The 16,062-nt window shown below is 43.4% G+C and overlaps 1 long non-coding RNA gene across 1 annotated transcript in view; it reads right to left on the reverse strand.

The window, feature by feature from the left end:
• Positions 1 to 8,521: 8,521 nt before the first annotated feature.
• Positions 8,522 to 16,062, reverse strand: part of LOC123001742 (uncharacterized) — a 31,214-nt gene continuing 23,673 nt past the window's right edge. The window contains exons 2-4 of the long non-coding RNA XR_006410981.3: positions 13,516 to 13,564; positions 11,631 to 11,698; positions 8,522 to 8,629 (exon numbers count right to left, since the gene is read on the reverse strand). This is a non-coding gene — a long non-coding RNA (uncharacterized LOC123001742). The remainder of the gene's footprint in view (positions 8,630 to 11,630; positions 11,699 to 13,515; positions 13,565 to 16,062) is intronic.

Here is a 16,062-nt window from a genome sequence, read left to right on the forward strand (position 1 = left end):
ATTTGCAGAGCTGGCAGGAGCTAGATCTCGCAGGGCCTCTAGACCCTGAGGGGCGGTTGGAAGCCACTGAAGAGTTTTAAACAGGAGAATAACATGATTTTATTTATATTTTTAAAAGTTCACTCTGGCTGCTGTGAGGAGAATAGAGGCAAAAGTGGAAGTAGATTAGTTAGGAAGTCACAATGATAATCCAGATAAGTGATGACAGCAGCTTAGACCAGGGAAATGGTTCTCAAAGTGGGGTCCCTGGATCAGCAGCAGCAGCATCACCTGGCAACTTGTTAGAAATGCAAATTCTCCGGCCCAACCCCAGCCTCACTGAATCAGAAACTCTGGGGCTGAGACCCCTCAATATATGTATTAACAACTCCAGGTGATTCTAAAGAACTGAAACTTGAGAACCTCTAGATTGGGGGTATGGAAATAGAGAAGGTGTTATGGAGAAAGTGTTTGTGTCTCCCCAAAATTCTTACATTGCAGTCCTAACCTCCAGGGTGGCTGTATTTGGAGATGGGGCCTCTAAGGAAGTAATGAAGGTCAAGTAAGGTTTTTAAGAGTGGGGCCCTGATGCAGTACGATTAGTGGTATAGAAGAGACCCCTCTTCCCCCCCCCCTTCTCTCTCTCCCTCTCTCTCTCTCCCTCTCTCCACGCATGTAAAAAGAAAAGGTCATGAGTACTGAGAGAGGGGGCAGCCACCTACAGGCCCAGGGAAGAGGTCTCACAATGAAGCCTATCTTACTAACACCTTGATCTTGGACTGTCTAGCATTCAGAACTGTGAGAAAATTAATTTCTTTTTTTTTTTTAAAGATTTTATTTATTTATTTGACAGAGATAGAGGCAGCCAGCGAGAGAGGGAACACAAGCAGGGGGAGGGGGAGAGGAAGAAGCAGGCTCATAGTGGAGGAGCCTGATGTGGGGCTCGATCCCGTAATGCCAGGATCACGCCCTGAGCCGAAGGCAGACGCTTAACCGCTGTGCCACCCAGGTGCCCCGAGAAAATTAATTTCTGTTGTTAAAACCACCCACTCTGTAGCATTTTGTGATGGCAGCCAGAGCAGACTAATGCAGATAGGATAAAACGCTAATGCAGAATAAAAGAAGGGAACCTTGGTGGGAGTAAATCCTGAAGGGAGAACTCAGTAATGCATTGAATATAAAGGGTGAGCTCACAGGGTCACTATATCAGCCAGAGCTGTGCACTCCTTCTCAACCAGCTATGAGAGGCAAGAGATAACCCAGAGTAACACTGGGTACACCCCCATCTTGGGACACTTGGAAATATGAGGAAGAAGCATGGCTTGGCAGCCCAGTGTCTGAACCCCCTTTCTCATTCAGAATATCACCTAGTAAGTGGGTCCTATCGGGAGACACAGCCCCGTATCCCAGAGAAGTTAAAGCGGAGCTGGTTTCCCTCTTATAATTCATCGTAATCCAGGGATTGGGAAGATGACCTAGGCTCAGACAATCAAAAGCCTTCCGAGGATTTGCCTCTAGAAGGAATTTATTCAAGGCTGTGGCCCTGGAGTCAAGGGTGGATTGGGAAGGGTGGTAAGGTCCAGTGGTAGCAACCCAACCCACGATGTGACCTTGGTGGAATTATTTTTCCAGCTGGTTTTCCCACCCCTCCCATTCATTTCTGAGCAACAAGATATGTTTCCAATAAACTCCTTTTCTGCCTAAGTTGACTAGAGTTTTCAGGCAAGCTCCCTCACTGGTCAAGCGTGGAGCGCTGTAAAGACTGGACTTCCTACATATACCTTGAGGCTCAAGCTCTTAATACCCAGGTACAAAATTTAACGTGGTAGCATTTGCATTTCCTGGCTGACGCGAGACATGGAGGATGCAGGCAGCTAAAGGCAAGAGCTTCAGTCAGTTGCTTCCCTGAACTTGTGTCTCTTCCCGTAAGTGCACGATCAATAGGCAAGGGTGACCTTCAATGACAGAGGTCCCATTTTCTTTCTAAAATTCTTGAGTCCGTCTCCTCATCCTCAAGCCTCCTGCCCCATCTTATCAGCAACCTGTAAGGGCCTCCCGATCATGTCTGGCCTCTGGCTTCCTCCACTGCAGTGGGTCCCCCTAGGCCCCTGGCCCTGCCATGCCCTGCTCAAACATCGCTAATAAAATATTCAGAATAAATATAAACTATTTCATTTGGTATTCAGGGTCTTACACAATTTTATTCCTCCCCATTTTTCCGAACTTACCTTCTACTCCTTTCCAACACACCCTTTATGCTCAGAATACGTTGGCTCTGGACATGCATTATGGGTCCCACCCTTCCCTTCTCTGCCCCAATCCAGAATTCTCTCCTCTTCCCTTCCTCTCCAAATCCTTCCCATCCCATCCCTCTGTCCCCACCTCTCTTGAAAAATCCTCTTTGAACTTCCCAACGCACAGTGCTTTCTCCCTCCTCTAAACCTTTAAAACCCCTAATGCCTATGCCAGTCATCTGACGCCCATCAGGCGCTGCCTGGTAGGACTCGTTTCCTTTTCCTGGGCTTGTGCCTTATCACATCAACCAGATTACAAACCCGTTTAGAGCAGACTCCACACGCTACACAGTGACTCACTGCTGTGATTACCCAACCTCTTGTGTATTCAGACGAGACCATGGAGCATGATGCAGAACATGAGGGAAACCCATTAAGTGAGGATACAGTAAATAGGTCCCCTTGTCTTCCTCATCCATTCTGCATCTCTCTATACCCCATGGCCCTCCCCCAATCCAAAACGGCTGCTCCACTGTGAGAAAAGCAAGATATGGCCTGATGAATCTCTCCTACATGAGAACTTGCCCCAAGAGACACAGAGACTGCTGTCAGTTAGTGGTGGTTACGGGAGCTTGGAGATCGTGATGTAGAGTTGGGCCGGCGGCTGAGCGGGATGAAGTAAACGAGATGAGTATGCAGAGGACGCTGGCTTACAGGAGAGGTCAATAGAGGAGATTTTCAGAAACAGAGATGGTGCAGCTCTAGGAAACGGAGAGAGAGGCTTAGCTCCTAATGGCCTTCTAGTTCTCAGGTGCGGTCTTTGGCTAAGCAGGGTCTGGTTCTGTGTCTGATCCATGAGATCCTCCTTGAAAGTTTCAACTGGGGCTAGCCTGAGTGGCTTTCTGTTTTTTTGCCTTCAAAGGAGCTTCGACTAGAGAAGCAGCAGCATAGGCTGATAATAATTCTCACCCTCCATTCTTTATATGAATCCCAGGCTCCAACAGGGTCCTGCCCTTTCCCTTCTCCTAGGGCTGTCACAGCAAAGCGTGACTACTGAATTCCGAGCATGGGAAACCAAGAATCAATTGCTCAAATGCTGTCAAAAAGTGACATTCAAGTTTGAGTGACAATGATGTCTTTGGTCCTGTCCTTATCCACTTTTCTATTTTTGGTTCTGCGCCTGCTCTCTGCAATTACAATGCTTAGTGCTTAAGCAGCTGCCAGGAGTTATTTAACAAGTACTTCGCCCTTCTTTGAAGATGATGCTTTGATCCTGAGCTTACATCCTTCCCTCAGTGACAGAGACTTCAGAATGTGCCACTTCACAAAACACCACGTCTTTTCTGGTGTTTTCTTTGAATGATGGGCTTGAGCCCATTGATTGATCCTAGAAATTGGAGCCTGTCAGAAAGAAATTTCCCAAAACTCCAGTGTCTTCAGCAAGTTACTCTCCATCTATAAAATGGGGCTCACGTGGCCAAACTTTCTCAAGGATGCCAAGAAATAAATCAAAATAATGGATGGAAAGTGCTTTGTAAATAAATCCCAAATAGTATTATTAGTCTAATTGCCAATGCCCGTGCATCTTCAGATACATGAATCAAGGTGTAAGTGTCATGTACAAAGGACAGCTATCCAGCGCTCAGAGCTGGGTGGGGATGCAGAAGGTTACTCCGGCTCTTCTAAAGGAGGCTATCTGGTGAGTATGCAATAGCAGTGACTCAAGCATGCAGACATATTTCTTGAATATTTGAATTTTTTACACTAAGCAAAAATTATATCTCCCATTAGAAACCCTCATGTGTGAATTAGGGATCAATCAAGGTTGGAAAAAATGAGGAGGTAAGCATCAGGGAAAGAGTTTAAGCAAATAAGAAAAAGGTCACCCTTATCGAAAGAATTTACGAAAGTTTGTATGAATCTTTCTCCAAGGTGTACCTTCATCTTTCATCCTTCAGCATCCAGAATATATTGCCGGGGGTTACAGATCAAGTCTACCAGAAACAGACTCGGGTGCAGGAAGTTTATTGGGGAGCACTTTAGGAACCCCATCTGTGGGAGAGTAAAGCACCTGGACTGGGCAGGAAGAGAAGCTGGATTGTATCCAGTCACAACAAAAGCCTCAGCGGATCCCACAGGGACACTCTTAAGCTGGGATGACCCGGCAGCATTGTCCCAAGTGAAGCCAAGAGGCAGGACCTTTGTATCCCCACCTGTCAGGCATCAGGTTCAGGCTGCCCCCAAGAACGCATAAGACAGCTCTTCATCCAAAGGCAATTTCTGGGAGGAGTTACTCAGCTGCAAGCAGTCAACTGTCACTCCCAGCAGCTGGGGAAACGAGTGCCCGGTCCTGAAGCAGGGGCTGCAAGGAAGCCATCCGTGTGACGAGGTCAGAGCTACCGTTATGGTTTGGGTTTTGTTTTTTTTTAATGTGTCAATGAAATAAATGACTAATAAGGAATTCCATGAAGAAAAGGTGCTTTTCACAGCAGTGTTCCTGTCGTTCCACTAGCACCCTGTAGGGGCAGGAACATAGCCAAAATAAACTGGAATCTTACTAACAGGACCAACAGGAGAAGCTGTGGTCAGATGCAGAAAAGCGCCACACACTACCCAGCACCACGACCTAAGCCCAACAACACACTACACCACTGACTCCTGAAACCACAGACCTGAATCCCCTGTCACAGTCATTTAATTCCCAGAAAGACATCTCGACCCAAGCCCAGAGGAAAAGATTATTTTTTTTTCAAGCTTGCCATCGCCTTTAACACATAGACCTGAGAGCTGCCGGCATTATTATTTCAAAAAGGCTTATGGCTATTAAACTGAAATTAAAAGGTATTATCAGAAACAACTTGGAGAATTAAAAGATCAAAAATACCATCTTGAATATGTGCAATTTCCCCCATTTAAATGATAGGATGTGCTAATACTTATCTACACAATTTTGCAGTATGTAATCCTTCCAGGTTTTCCTCAACTTTTACAGATATTTATTCCTTAGAACATTTTTATAAAACTTAACTGAAATACATTGCAAAACGTCTTGTTTTCTTTTAATCAAAACTGTGTTTTTCTTCTAAGTTCAGAGGAAGGGCATTCTTTCTCACCTAATGAAATGTACAAGCGGCAGCTCTAAGGGTCTCTTTGTCCTGTCTTGCTGATTACCTTAGCTCAGAAATTTATCAGATCGAGAAGATGTATTAACTTCCTGATTAATTCCAAGATTGTATTCTATGATTTTAGTCCACCCGTAATGGACAATGTGTCCAAGTTATTATCTTCCAGGAGGATTGCCATTTAAGTTCCTCCGGGATGCTCAATTCTTCTTTGTCCATTTGCTAGGATTTCTATCTTCAACTAAGAAAAAAAATGTACATTGTCCTACATTAATAATTTGGCAGATTATAAACAACCATTGTTCCTTTCTTTTTTTGATGTTTTTCAGATTTTTTTTTAAAGATTTTATTTATTTATTCGACAGAGATAGAGACAGCCAGAGAGAGAGGGAACACAAGCAGGGGGAGTGGGAGAGGAAGAAGCAGGCTCATAGCGGAAGAGCCTGATGTGGGGCTCGAACCCATAACGCCGGGATCATGCCCTGAGCCGAAGGCAGACGCTTAATGACTGAGCCACCCAGGCGCCCTGTTTCTCAGATTTTTAAAAATGACTTTAACAAGTATTTTGGGTGTCCCTGATCCTTTCCAACTTGTCATCATCATATTATACCTAATTGATAGACAAATAAACATTTATTTTATGCCTGGGTACAAAACCAGTCTCATCCGTACTCAGTATGGATAGATTCTCACCAGCGTGAGAGGCTATGTAAATTACTGGCTAATAGCATGGATTCTTGAGCTAGATTGCCTGGCTTCAAATCACACCTCTGCCACTTAGCTCTGGAAAAATCACAACTTCTCCGTGCCCTCAGCTTCCCCATTTAAAAATGAGAATATCTACGGGGTACCTGGTTGGCTCAGATGGTGAGGCGCCTGCCTTCGGCTCAGCTCATGATCTCTAAGTCCTGGGATCGAGCCTCACATTGGGCTCCCGGCTGGCTCAGCAGGGAGCCTGCTTCTCTCTCTCCTTCTACCTCTCCCCCTGCTTGTGTGCTCTCTCTGTCTCTCTCTTTCTCAAATAAAATCTAAAAAAAAATTTTTTTTAATGAGAATATCTACTATAGGGTTACTGTTAGAATTATTTCAATGAAAAGCAGTACCTAACATGTAAGTGATATATATGTGTGTGTGTGTATATATATATATATATATATATATATATATATATATATATACACATATGCTAGCACTATTATTGTTTTACTATTTTTACAAAAACTCCAACAATACACATTTAAAATTGTTACCACTTATATAGCTAAATTATTCCATTTTTTAAAATAACAGCACAAAATTCATTCTGGCTTAATCATTCTCTTCTGTTATAAATGAGATCATGCTCTATATGTCACACCCATAGGTGCCGAAAACATGATACCCAAGCCAATTAAAATACCCATTCATTTATTCCGTGCACCTCTCTGAGCCAGGCATTGAACTGGGTGCTGGTACTCCAGGTACGATTAGGACACGGGTCCCGCCCTCAGAGCACCATTCCTCCCAAAGATCCACAAACACTAGTCCTTCGTGGACGTTAACAGTGACCTTTCCAGTACATTTTCTTATCTCATATTTATTCTCAAACCATCATTGTTAGTGGATGCCCTTATACCCTGGGCATGAAGCTTCCTTTCAGGTAATTGAAAGTTTAAGAAGGATCCATATTGCACATTAGAAAGCAAGAGGAGATTCCAAAGAATGGATTTAGCAGATTCGATATTATTTTTCTACAAAATCATTGTGATCTCCCTACCAGTATCTATTTCTAGGTAAGTGCTAAATTAATATAGCACTTTCCACACATCAACGACTAAGGAGAACTGACAGAGCTAGTCTTTTTCCCTTTCCCTGTCATTCCTTGGTTTGCTTCACAGAATTGCTTGTTTAGCCTGACGGCTCACGAGTGTCATCAATAATGTTTATTGGGTATATCACTAATACATGCATTAGTTGTATGCTTGTTGTGGGATAAACATCGTACTACACAATACATAGGAAATTTTAAAATACCAAAATAAGGTATTAACCAAATTTTAAAATTAAAAAAAAATGAAAGTCATGAGAGCATGTTTGAATTATTCAGGGAAAAGTTTAAAGAGGCCAATGTTAAGCCAGTAAAGTTACCTACATGGACTGGTGATAGCAGAGAAGGGGCTGTGGTATCCAACAAGGCACAGAGGAAGGAATTAGAAAATCTGTGCCATGGTCTCCCTGTGATAAACTCCACACTTGTCCCACACGCCTCTACTCTTCCAAAATTCATGTTTGTCTGAGAACAGAGATGAACCAGTCAATGAACTTGATAGACGTTTGTAGACTGTCAGCCACGTGGCTGAACAGGAGCCCCCCCACTTCTGTGATTCCAGGTGAGGGTGACCTTCTCAGGTTTCTCTAGGTGACTGAAGTTGGACATCAGGGATCCCTGTGAACCCCAGTGGAGCTCTATCCATCAGAGGAGAGTCTGGGGTCCTGGAAATCACCTGTCACTGGCCACTAAGTAGTCAATGGTGATTCCCTCCATTCCTGTTGCCTGGAGAATGTTTCCTAACATAATACAGAAAGTATTTCAAGGCTGCCCCATCCAGAAATCTGAGCCAAGCAGCTCCCGAGAGGCATGAAAACTGCCCTCCTGGGGCCACAGTACGAGATGCCAGAGAAAGCACACACAGAGAGGGCCCGGGTTAGGAATGCGGAGAGCCCAACTTCCTGCTCCAGTGCTCACCAACAGCACACAGAGACCAAGGACTCTCCGGCAGCAATGAAGGGAGTCAAGAAGCAAATGTCTGCAAAGACAGACAGACAAGCCAAGGACAAGAACCACATGAACACATCTAAGCACTGGACAGGACCAGCGAGGTTTCCAGCAATTTCTGTGTGATAAGAGACTGAAGCCTGACATCAAAATCCACACCTTTGTTCAATCTTAGGACAGAGAGCAAGGTCAAGCTTTTTAAACAAATTCTTTGGTTTTCATAAAGCTTCTACTTTAAACATCCTTTTACAGTATCATTATTCTTACATAGCTGGACCCCATGGTTACTATCTTCAGAGTTAAGTTGCCAGGGTCTGGAGCAAAGCAAACACAATGGGAACGCCCTCTCCTTCTCTCCACCCTTAGGAACTGTCCTAAGAGAATTATTTGTGTTACACTATGCCACATCACACAGGGGCACGTACCTGGAGATGAATCATGTCCCTCCTCAAGATGGTCTGGGTCAGCCTTCCAAGGACATTCTGTGCAGCTGGAAATTCTCTAATCCTGAACTGTGGGTCCAGGGATGTGCCGCCAATCTGGTGTGGGAAGAGGGAGAAATCCACTTACCTTGATATTTCTCCAGGTTTCCTAACTTGGATTTGATTCGTTCATTCATTTTTTCATTCATTCAACAGGCTCATATATAGCACTCAGTAAGGGCCCAGGACTGCTGTAAGCACTTTATGGATTAACCCATTTAATCCACCCCACACCCAGTCAGTTGTGTGTCCCTTGCCCTTCATGTGTGTCTATTTCTTTGTTTATGCCTTTTATGTGATCATGTGCTATGCTCTTATATATGTGTTTGTGTGATTCCAAGCTGGATTATTGACTTTAGCAAGCCAGAACTCTATGCTGACACTTAGCCAAATGCTATGATTTGTAGAGACTTTGACGTTTCTCACCTCCCTGGCAAACTGTGGAAGGACCACTTGCTGATGTTGTAGCTTCCTCTTAGGAGCTCACTACCCTTCAGGCTTCCTGAGGAAAAAACAGCTCGCTCCCCCTTCCTCTTTTCTGGGGCTGTCTCTACGTGTACTGTATACCGCATGTACCGTGGCTTCCATGCCCCACCCCCACTCAGGTATCTCAGCATCGCTGGGTATCCCTGGAAAGACAGCATTTTTCCTGTCCAACTGCAAGACTCTGTGTCTGAGGGCCAGAGCCATAGCGATTTCCTTCCACACCCGGGCCTGGCTCTGTCACATTTAGCCCTAGCATGGCAGTGAAACTCTTTATGGAGTGCTTAGTGCAGCACTCTGGCAATTAGGGGCTTGACAAATGCTTTTTCATGATGCTGAAGCTGAGGATCAGAGGAACAAAATATTCCCTGGAACAAAGGGGCACATTGTGCGTGAATTCACCTTTTATGATGGGCTGTCTGGCCACCAGACCCCTGTGTGCCCAGCATGCAGGGAAGCAACACCATGAATACGAACACGGGACTGGGCACGCAGAGACCGGGGCCACGGCACCAAGCCCTTTCGCCCCAGAGTGTCTCTACTGCACATAGAAACAAGAAGATCCTAAATTAATAACCGAGTAAGGGAAATACAAACTGACACAAAGAATTTGGAACTCACAAACCGGCATGAGAAAAACCCCAAAGGTTCCAAGCTTAATAGCAAGTATATATTCAAAAACACTAATTAGCAGGCAAAATGCAGGTTCATGAAACAAAGCTCTAAAGAAAGTGAAGAAGGATGGAGAGTGGTGGGGGCTGGGGGGAGGGGAGACAATTTCCCTAGTGAGAATGATGAGAGAATGCTTGCTCAAGGGCAAATTTTATGGAAAATCATGATCCAGTGCTAACAGAGGGAGAAACCTTTCCAAAGAGTTAATGGAGCAGTTAGAGAAATTCAAGTTCAGTAAATCATGAGGACTGGGAGTATTGATCCGAACATTCTGGTGGGTGAAAATATGGAGCTGAGCTGCTGACCAAACTATATAATAGAGCAGCTCTTCAAAAGTGGATGGGGATTTTAGTTGCTGAGTTGATGCTGGAGTCTCGCCCACTGAGCTCTCCCCCCCAAGCTGGTTCTCTTAAGAGATTCTGCCCACTCTATCCTGGAGGTTAGTTGCCTCTCCACTCACATAACTGCATCCCTCATCTCTGAGGATACCAAACCCACAACCTCCAGCCCAACCTCTCATTTGATCAATTTGGGGGGGGGGGTGTATTTCCAGATCTCTCCAGGACAGCGCTACTCAAGCGACCCGTGATCATAGCTACTTAGACACTCATCATCTTAATGCCCTCGCTGCCATAACCAATGAGAAAACAAAACAAGCAAACTCACCACAAAACCATCCAAATTGTGTTCTCTGCCCTCCAGCCTTGAACACCTGGAGACACCTGCAATGCCTCCCACGTCTTCAGCTCCTCTACCCAATTTGTCAATAATAATAGCATTTAAACTTGGCCAGTTATTCAACATTTTCTAATTCCATTTCCTCACCTGGAGAATGTGAATAATAAAGACTGACATGAGGACTAAAAAGGCCATGTGTGTCAAGTGTCAGAATGACACTTGGTTCCACATGAGCTATCATTTTTACCAGCACTGGCATTATGTTAAAATGTTTCTTCACTTCCTTCCACTGTAGGCTCCAGCAGCATCACATCAAGGCCTTTATTGCCTCAGCCCTACAATAGAATCCCAAACATTTAGAGCTAAGAGACTCCTAAGTAAATGAAATACTCAACCTAGGGTATTTTCACTTCTCCACTCTGGCTCCTCTCAACCTTGTGAATGCCATAGCTCTCTCCCTGCTCTTCTCCAGCACCAGCGTCTCTCTTTCTAAACATTCAGTCTACATCAGCCCCTGTCCAAGAACTACAGTGGTTCCCTGGGATATGGCTACTGGGGAGGGCGAGCCCCAGGCAACTGTATTTTGCAGGTGCATTTGTGTATCAGCAATTTTATTGGAAAATGAACGCACGTGAGGTATAGTGATATACTGATGAAGATTTAGAATAAGGGGTATTTATTTATTGCCCACTGTGAATGTTCTTGTCTTCTTCATCCCTTGTGAATGAGCGTCACCCCAAATCAGCATGTCAGCAGCACTCTACAGGTCCAGTGTCATGCAATATTACAAAAGAAATAACTTGTCGGCCAGTGTCAGTGGGAACATATGCTGACCAAGCTGCTCTCCTGAATTAGGCCCCACTTTGGATCTAAAACAATACACGAGTTCCGGAACTCCTCTAGATATCTGGTCAACCTTATAGGCTGGATGGAGAGTAACAGCTGAGGACTTCAAGGAAGGGCATCCAAATCACGAGGACTTGTGCGGTGTGGGGATCCAAGGCGGGGGTCTTGCCCATGGCTAAGAGAAGTATTGTCTTATCGGGTGGTTAATAGATTGGGATGTTCTGGAAGAGTACCTCAGAGCCACTTTTCTTAGTTTTATGAAGACATCTGGCCAATTGCATCATATGTTAAATAACTAGGAACCTGGACACATTAAAAATTAATAGAAAATTGTATGAATAATGAATCTGTGGCAGTGTATAAAATGATCATACATTACCTCCAGTTAGACAACGAATCCTTGAAATGGTATGAGCTATGTGACCCTACAGTCTTTTCACTGGTGGCCTGAGGAGAACAGGAACAAAGGAGAGAGTAAATAAAATCTGGGTGAAGAACATTCAGCTGTCCAAGTTACTTATGCTTATAAAGCAATGTGCCCAAGTATCTACCTGATCCCTTCTTTCTCAGAGACCTGCCACACACAGCCCTGAGCCCCTGAGCCTAAATTGCAGGTGATGAGGCTGATTCCAGCCTCCTAGGATTAACAGACCCCTTAGGATGCAAGCAAAGTAGGTTAGGTCAGCCATCCTGGAGCCATGCCAGCCAGGGCTGTGGTTGTGGGAACTGCATTGATCTGGTCTGGGCCACAGAGGGTCAGGTAGAGGGAGAACCAAAAATAAGACAGCGTCTACCAACCTCCCACCTCTACCCCTAACCCTCCCCCCTCCTCCCCAAGCCTGCTTTGGGACTTCCAAAGAGAAATATTATAATACATGTCCATCTCCAGCCTCATGAGGTCATTTTCCAAAGGTTAAAGGCTTCATAGTTTCCCGTGTCTCCTTCTCATTTTGCCAGTATCCAATTACTAGGTTCTCTCTTACTCTCTCTCTCTCTTTCGCACCCCACCCCACACACATACACACAGAGTGTTGGCACATTCTGGCTTGCAGAGTTTTAGATAATATGTTGGCTCAACAAGAGAAAAAAAGAAAAAGAGCATTTCCTGGCAAATTAAAGACAGGCAGAGCCTGGTAACACAGGTGATGGGGTGAACATTTACAAAGTCTGCCTCCCCACACTGCTTCTTTGATGCAATTCTTTTTGTGCCCTAAAGGAATTTCATGGTAATGAAATCTGTACTCAAAAATCAAGCCTTCCTAACTAGAGATACCTTGGGACTGTTTGTTCTCTGCAGTGTAGCCGTGTGTGGCATGACCCTGTTTCTGAGTGTGCATGGGAGACAGTATGTGTGTTGGGGGAAGGGGGATGTTGCTATCAATGTATGATCTGAACCTGCTTTGAAAGCCGATCCCAAGGGGTTAAATAAGATATGGAACTAATTTGATGAGACACTAAAATCTTCTGACCTGTCTTATCTAACAGAATTCTGGTGCTTGTTTTTCATTATAAAGATCTGGGGTAATAACTTTATTTAGTGCTTGCATTTTTCCCCCTGGATTTCTAGTGGAAAGTCAAAGACACTGATTTACAAACAGAGGTTTCTGAAGTACTATTTTTAGAACAATGCTGTACCAGATTTATAAGGGGGTTGGGGGGAGAAACTACAGTCACTTTTGAGCAAAGTAGCATTTCACTGCATAATAATGAAGGACTAATTGCTCTTTGTCATCACTTTTTATGCAAATTGCCCCTGGAGCATTTGCCCAACATTCATTTTACATTTTAACAAAGGAAGTGGAGTCCTGATAAACAAGAATCGTATACCCAAGCAAAAATAAAAATATCAGCTATAAAATAAAACTGCTTAAGGTGCATTCTCTAAGGATATAAATTTTTCTATTATATCATCCCCATTATTAGATCTATTTGACCAATAAGATTCCTTTGAAGCTAAAATAACAGTTTATGTGTCAGGCAAAAAACCAAGTTTGTGCACCCAACCTGCACATTTTACTCATCCTACAATTTACAGGGGAAGTTTGAAGTGAACTTATGTTCCCGCAGAATTTAAACAGACCAGGTCAAAATCCAGATTGGCACAGGACTCAAATGGAGTCAAAGCCTTTTTCACAGGCACAAGTCTCACTATTTCAGAGGGTCGGTTATTCTAACGGATTCCCAGTTTCATAGAGACAGTCATCAGCATTATCAAAAAAGAAACATGATTTGCGTATCATAAATAGGTACAGTTTGAAACATACCTTCAGGACGTGTGTGTTCAAAATCTGGTCCGGGGAGTGTTACCGGTTGCTATCATATTAACACCAGGCAATAGTGGGGGGAAAAGAAAGAGAAATGTGATTTATAAGTTTTCTGGGACCTTCAGAGAAATCTAAAATTCAAACCTGGCCTTCCAGGTCATTATGAAGATATATTTGTCGAGGGAAGAGGATAGAACATATTTTATTTAACAGTCTGTTAGCTTGATCTATACCATTTAAATATTTAAACATATGGTATGTGGGCCTCCATTTGCACTCTTGCCCCAGGCCCACAAATGTTAGGGGAAGGTCTGCCTCTCGGAACCACTCCCCTGCTTCCAACTCACAAGCTTCAATCAAATCTGTACATGTTCTTTCTAAAAATGGAATGCAATTGGCTTTAAAGGCAGCTGATCTTGAGGCCTGGCACCTATGCTATTCAGTAAATCCACGCTTTGCAAATAGAAAAATACAGTGTGTGACAAGGTGCCATTTATGAAGCAATAGATGATTTCTTCCCAAATGCAGAGAAATGAACTGTTGCCTTATCAAACGACCATTGCAGAGTGTTATTTCCAAAGTAGGATAATTCCTAGAATAATAATAATTATACTGTGAAGCCTATTTAATTCCAGACTTCGAAGCCATTTACAGCCCTAAAGTTACTAGCCCAGAGTCCCTTCTTCTGAGCTGGATCCACAAGGTGTTATCCACTCACTTGCTTATGCAAGCCCAGACCCAGAAGAGTATTGCCTACAGTCCTTGAATGAGTCAGGGGGCAAGTGGAGTGCAGAATCCTCACTCATAGTCCCAGACTCCCTCCATTAGACCACCTGATTATGAGATGAAATACTGGTAAACATGAGCTTCTGTACCCAGGAAATGCGCTGTGAAGGGCATAATGAATTACTTATGCTGTGTAGTGTATGTATAAATCATATTAAAGCATGCTGAATAGTACATTATTATGCTTCTATTTTGCATTACAAAAGTAACTAATGTAAGCTGCAAAGTGTACTTTTAATCCATTATTCATTTCTAAAAGTAGTCAGACCACTATTCAAGTACCATAAAAGGCTACCAGTATAAGCAAACCTGCTTTTCAATTTATGAAGATGAAACAGCAAGATTTTATTTATTTTTTATTTTTTTATTTTTTTATTTTTTATTTTAATTTTATTTATTTGACAGAGACAGCCAGTGAAAGACGGAACACAGGCAGGGGGAGTGGGAGAGGAAGAAGCAGACTCCCAGCAGACTCCCAGAGCTTGATGTGGGGCTCGATCCCAGAACGTTGGGATCACGCCCTGAGCCGAAGGCAGACGCTTACCGACTGCGCCACCCAGGCGCCCCAAAACAGCAAGATTTTAAAATCAATTTTGAATGAGGCAAGCCGTATTTATCAAAACACATCAAATCTATGCATTCCTAGTTCAGAGGGAGAAATTATTATGAACCCTAATTTTTCCCCCCAAAAGATTGTATTTCTTAAGTCTGAAATCAATATAATTACTTTTACTATGTGTGATTCTCTGGTATTATTTGTTTTACTTTACTTTTAATGTTTATAGCAAATCAAAAGCTATTTTCAGTTTTCTTTCTCTGTCATTTACATTGAGTTATCTACATTCTGGTTTTCCACAGTGCTACCTCTTCCACAAATTTTCCCCACCAAACAAGCAAACAATTGGGGTGGACTTATCAGCCCTGAGCACCCCATCTGAAGTACCCTTCAAAAGTCTTTCTAGTCTTTTCCAGAAGCCATACAAGGAAAGATTGATACAAATTTATACAAAAGCAACAGTAGCATAAAATACAAGTGACAAACTAAGAAAGTGTTTGCAACCTAAATCATAGTGGGTCAAGCCCTTTAAGTTTAGTGAGTCTTAACAAATTGAGAAAAGTCCAAAAGCCCAAATAGAAACTGAACCAAGGACATGAACATAAAACTCACAGAGAAAACAATACAAATGGTTCTTAAACATACAAAAAGATGTGCAGGGGGGCCTGGCTGCCTCAGTTGGTGGAGTGTATGACTCTTGATCTCAGGGTTGTGAGTTCAAGCCCCACATCGGGTGTAGAGATTACTTAAAAAATAAAATCTTGGGGCGCCTGGGTGGCGCAGTCGTTAAGCGTCTGCCTTCGGCTCAGGGCATGATCCCAGCATTCTGGGATCGAGCCCCACATCAGGCTTCTCCACTAGTAGCCTGCTTCTTCCTCTCCCACTCTCCCTTCTTGTGTTTCCTCTCTCACTGGCTGTCTTCCTCTATCAAATAAATAAATAAAACCTTTAAAAAAAAAAATCTTGAGGGGTGTCTGGGTGGCTCAGTTGGTTAAGCAACCAACTCTTGATTTTGGCTCAGACCATGATTTCAGGGTTGTGGAATCAAGCCCCGCGTCAGGAGCCTGCTTAAGATTCTCTCTCTCCCTCCCTCTCTTTCTCTTAAAAAAAAAAAAAAAAAAGTTAAAAAATGTAATAAAATAAAACCTTGAAAAAAAAAAAGATGTGCAACCTCACTTATGCAGAGCAATTCAAATTAAAGCTAC

This window comes from Ursus arctos, unplaced genomic scaffold (genome assembly GCF_023065955.2).
Source record: "Ursus arctos isolate Adak ecotype North America unplaced genomic scaffold, UrsArc2.0 scaffold_13, whole genome shotgun sequence".
Classification (NCBI taxonomy): Eukaryota; Metazoa; Chordata; class Mammalia; order Carnivora; family Ursidae; genus Ursus; species Ursus arctos.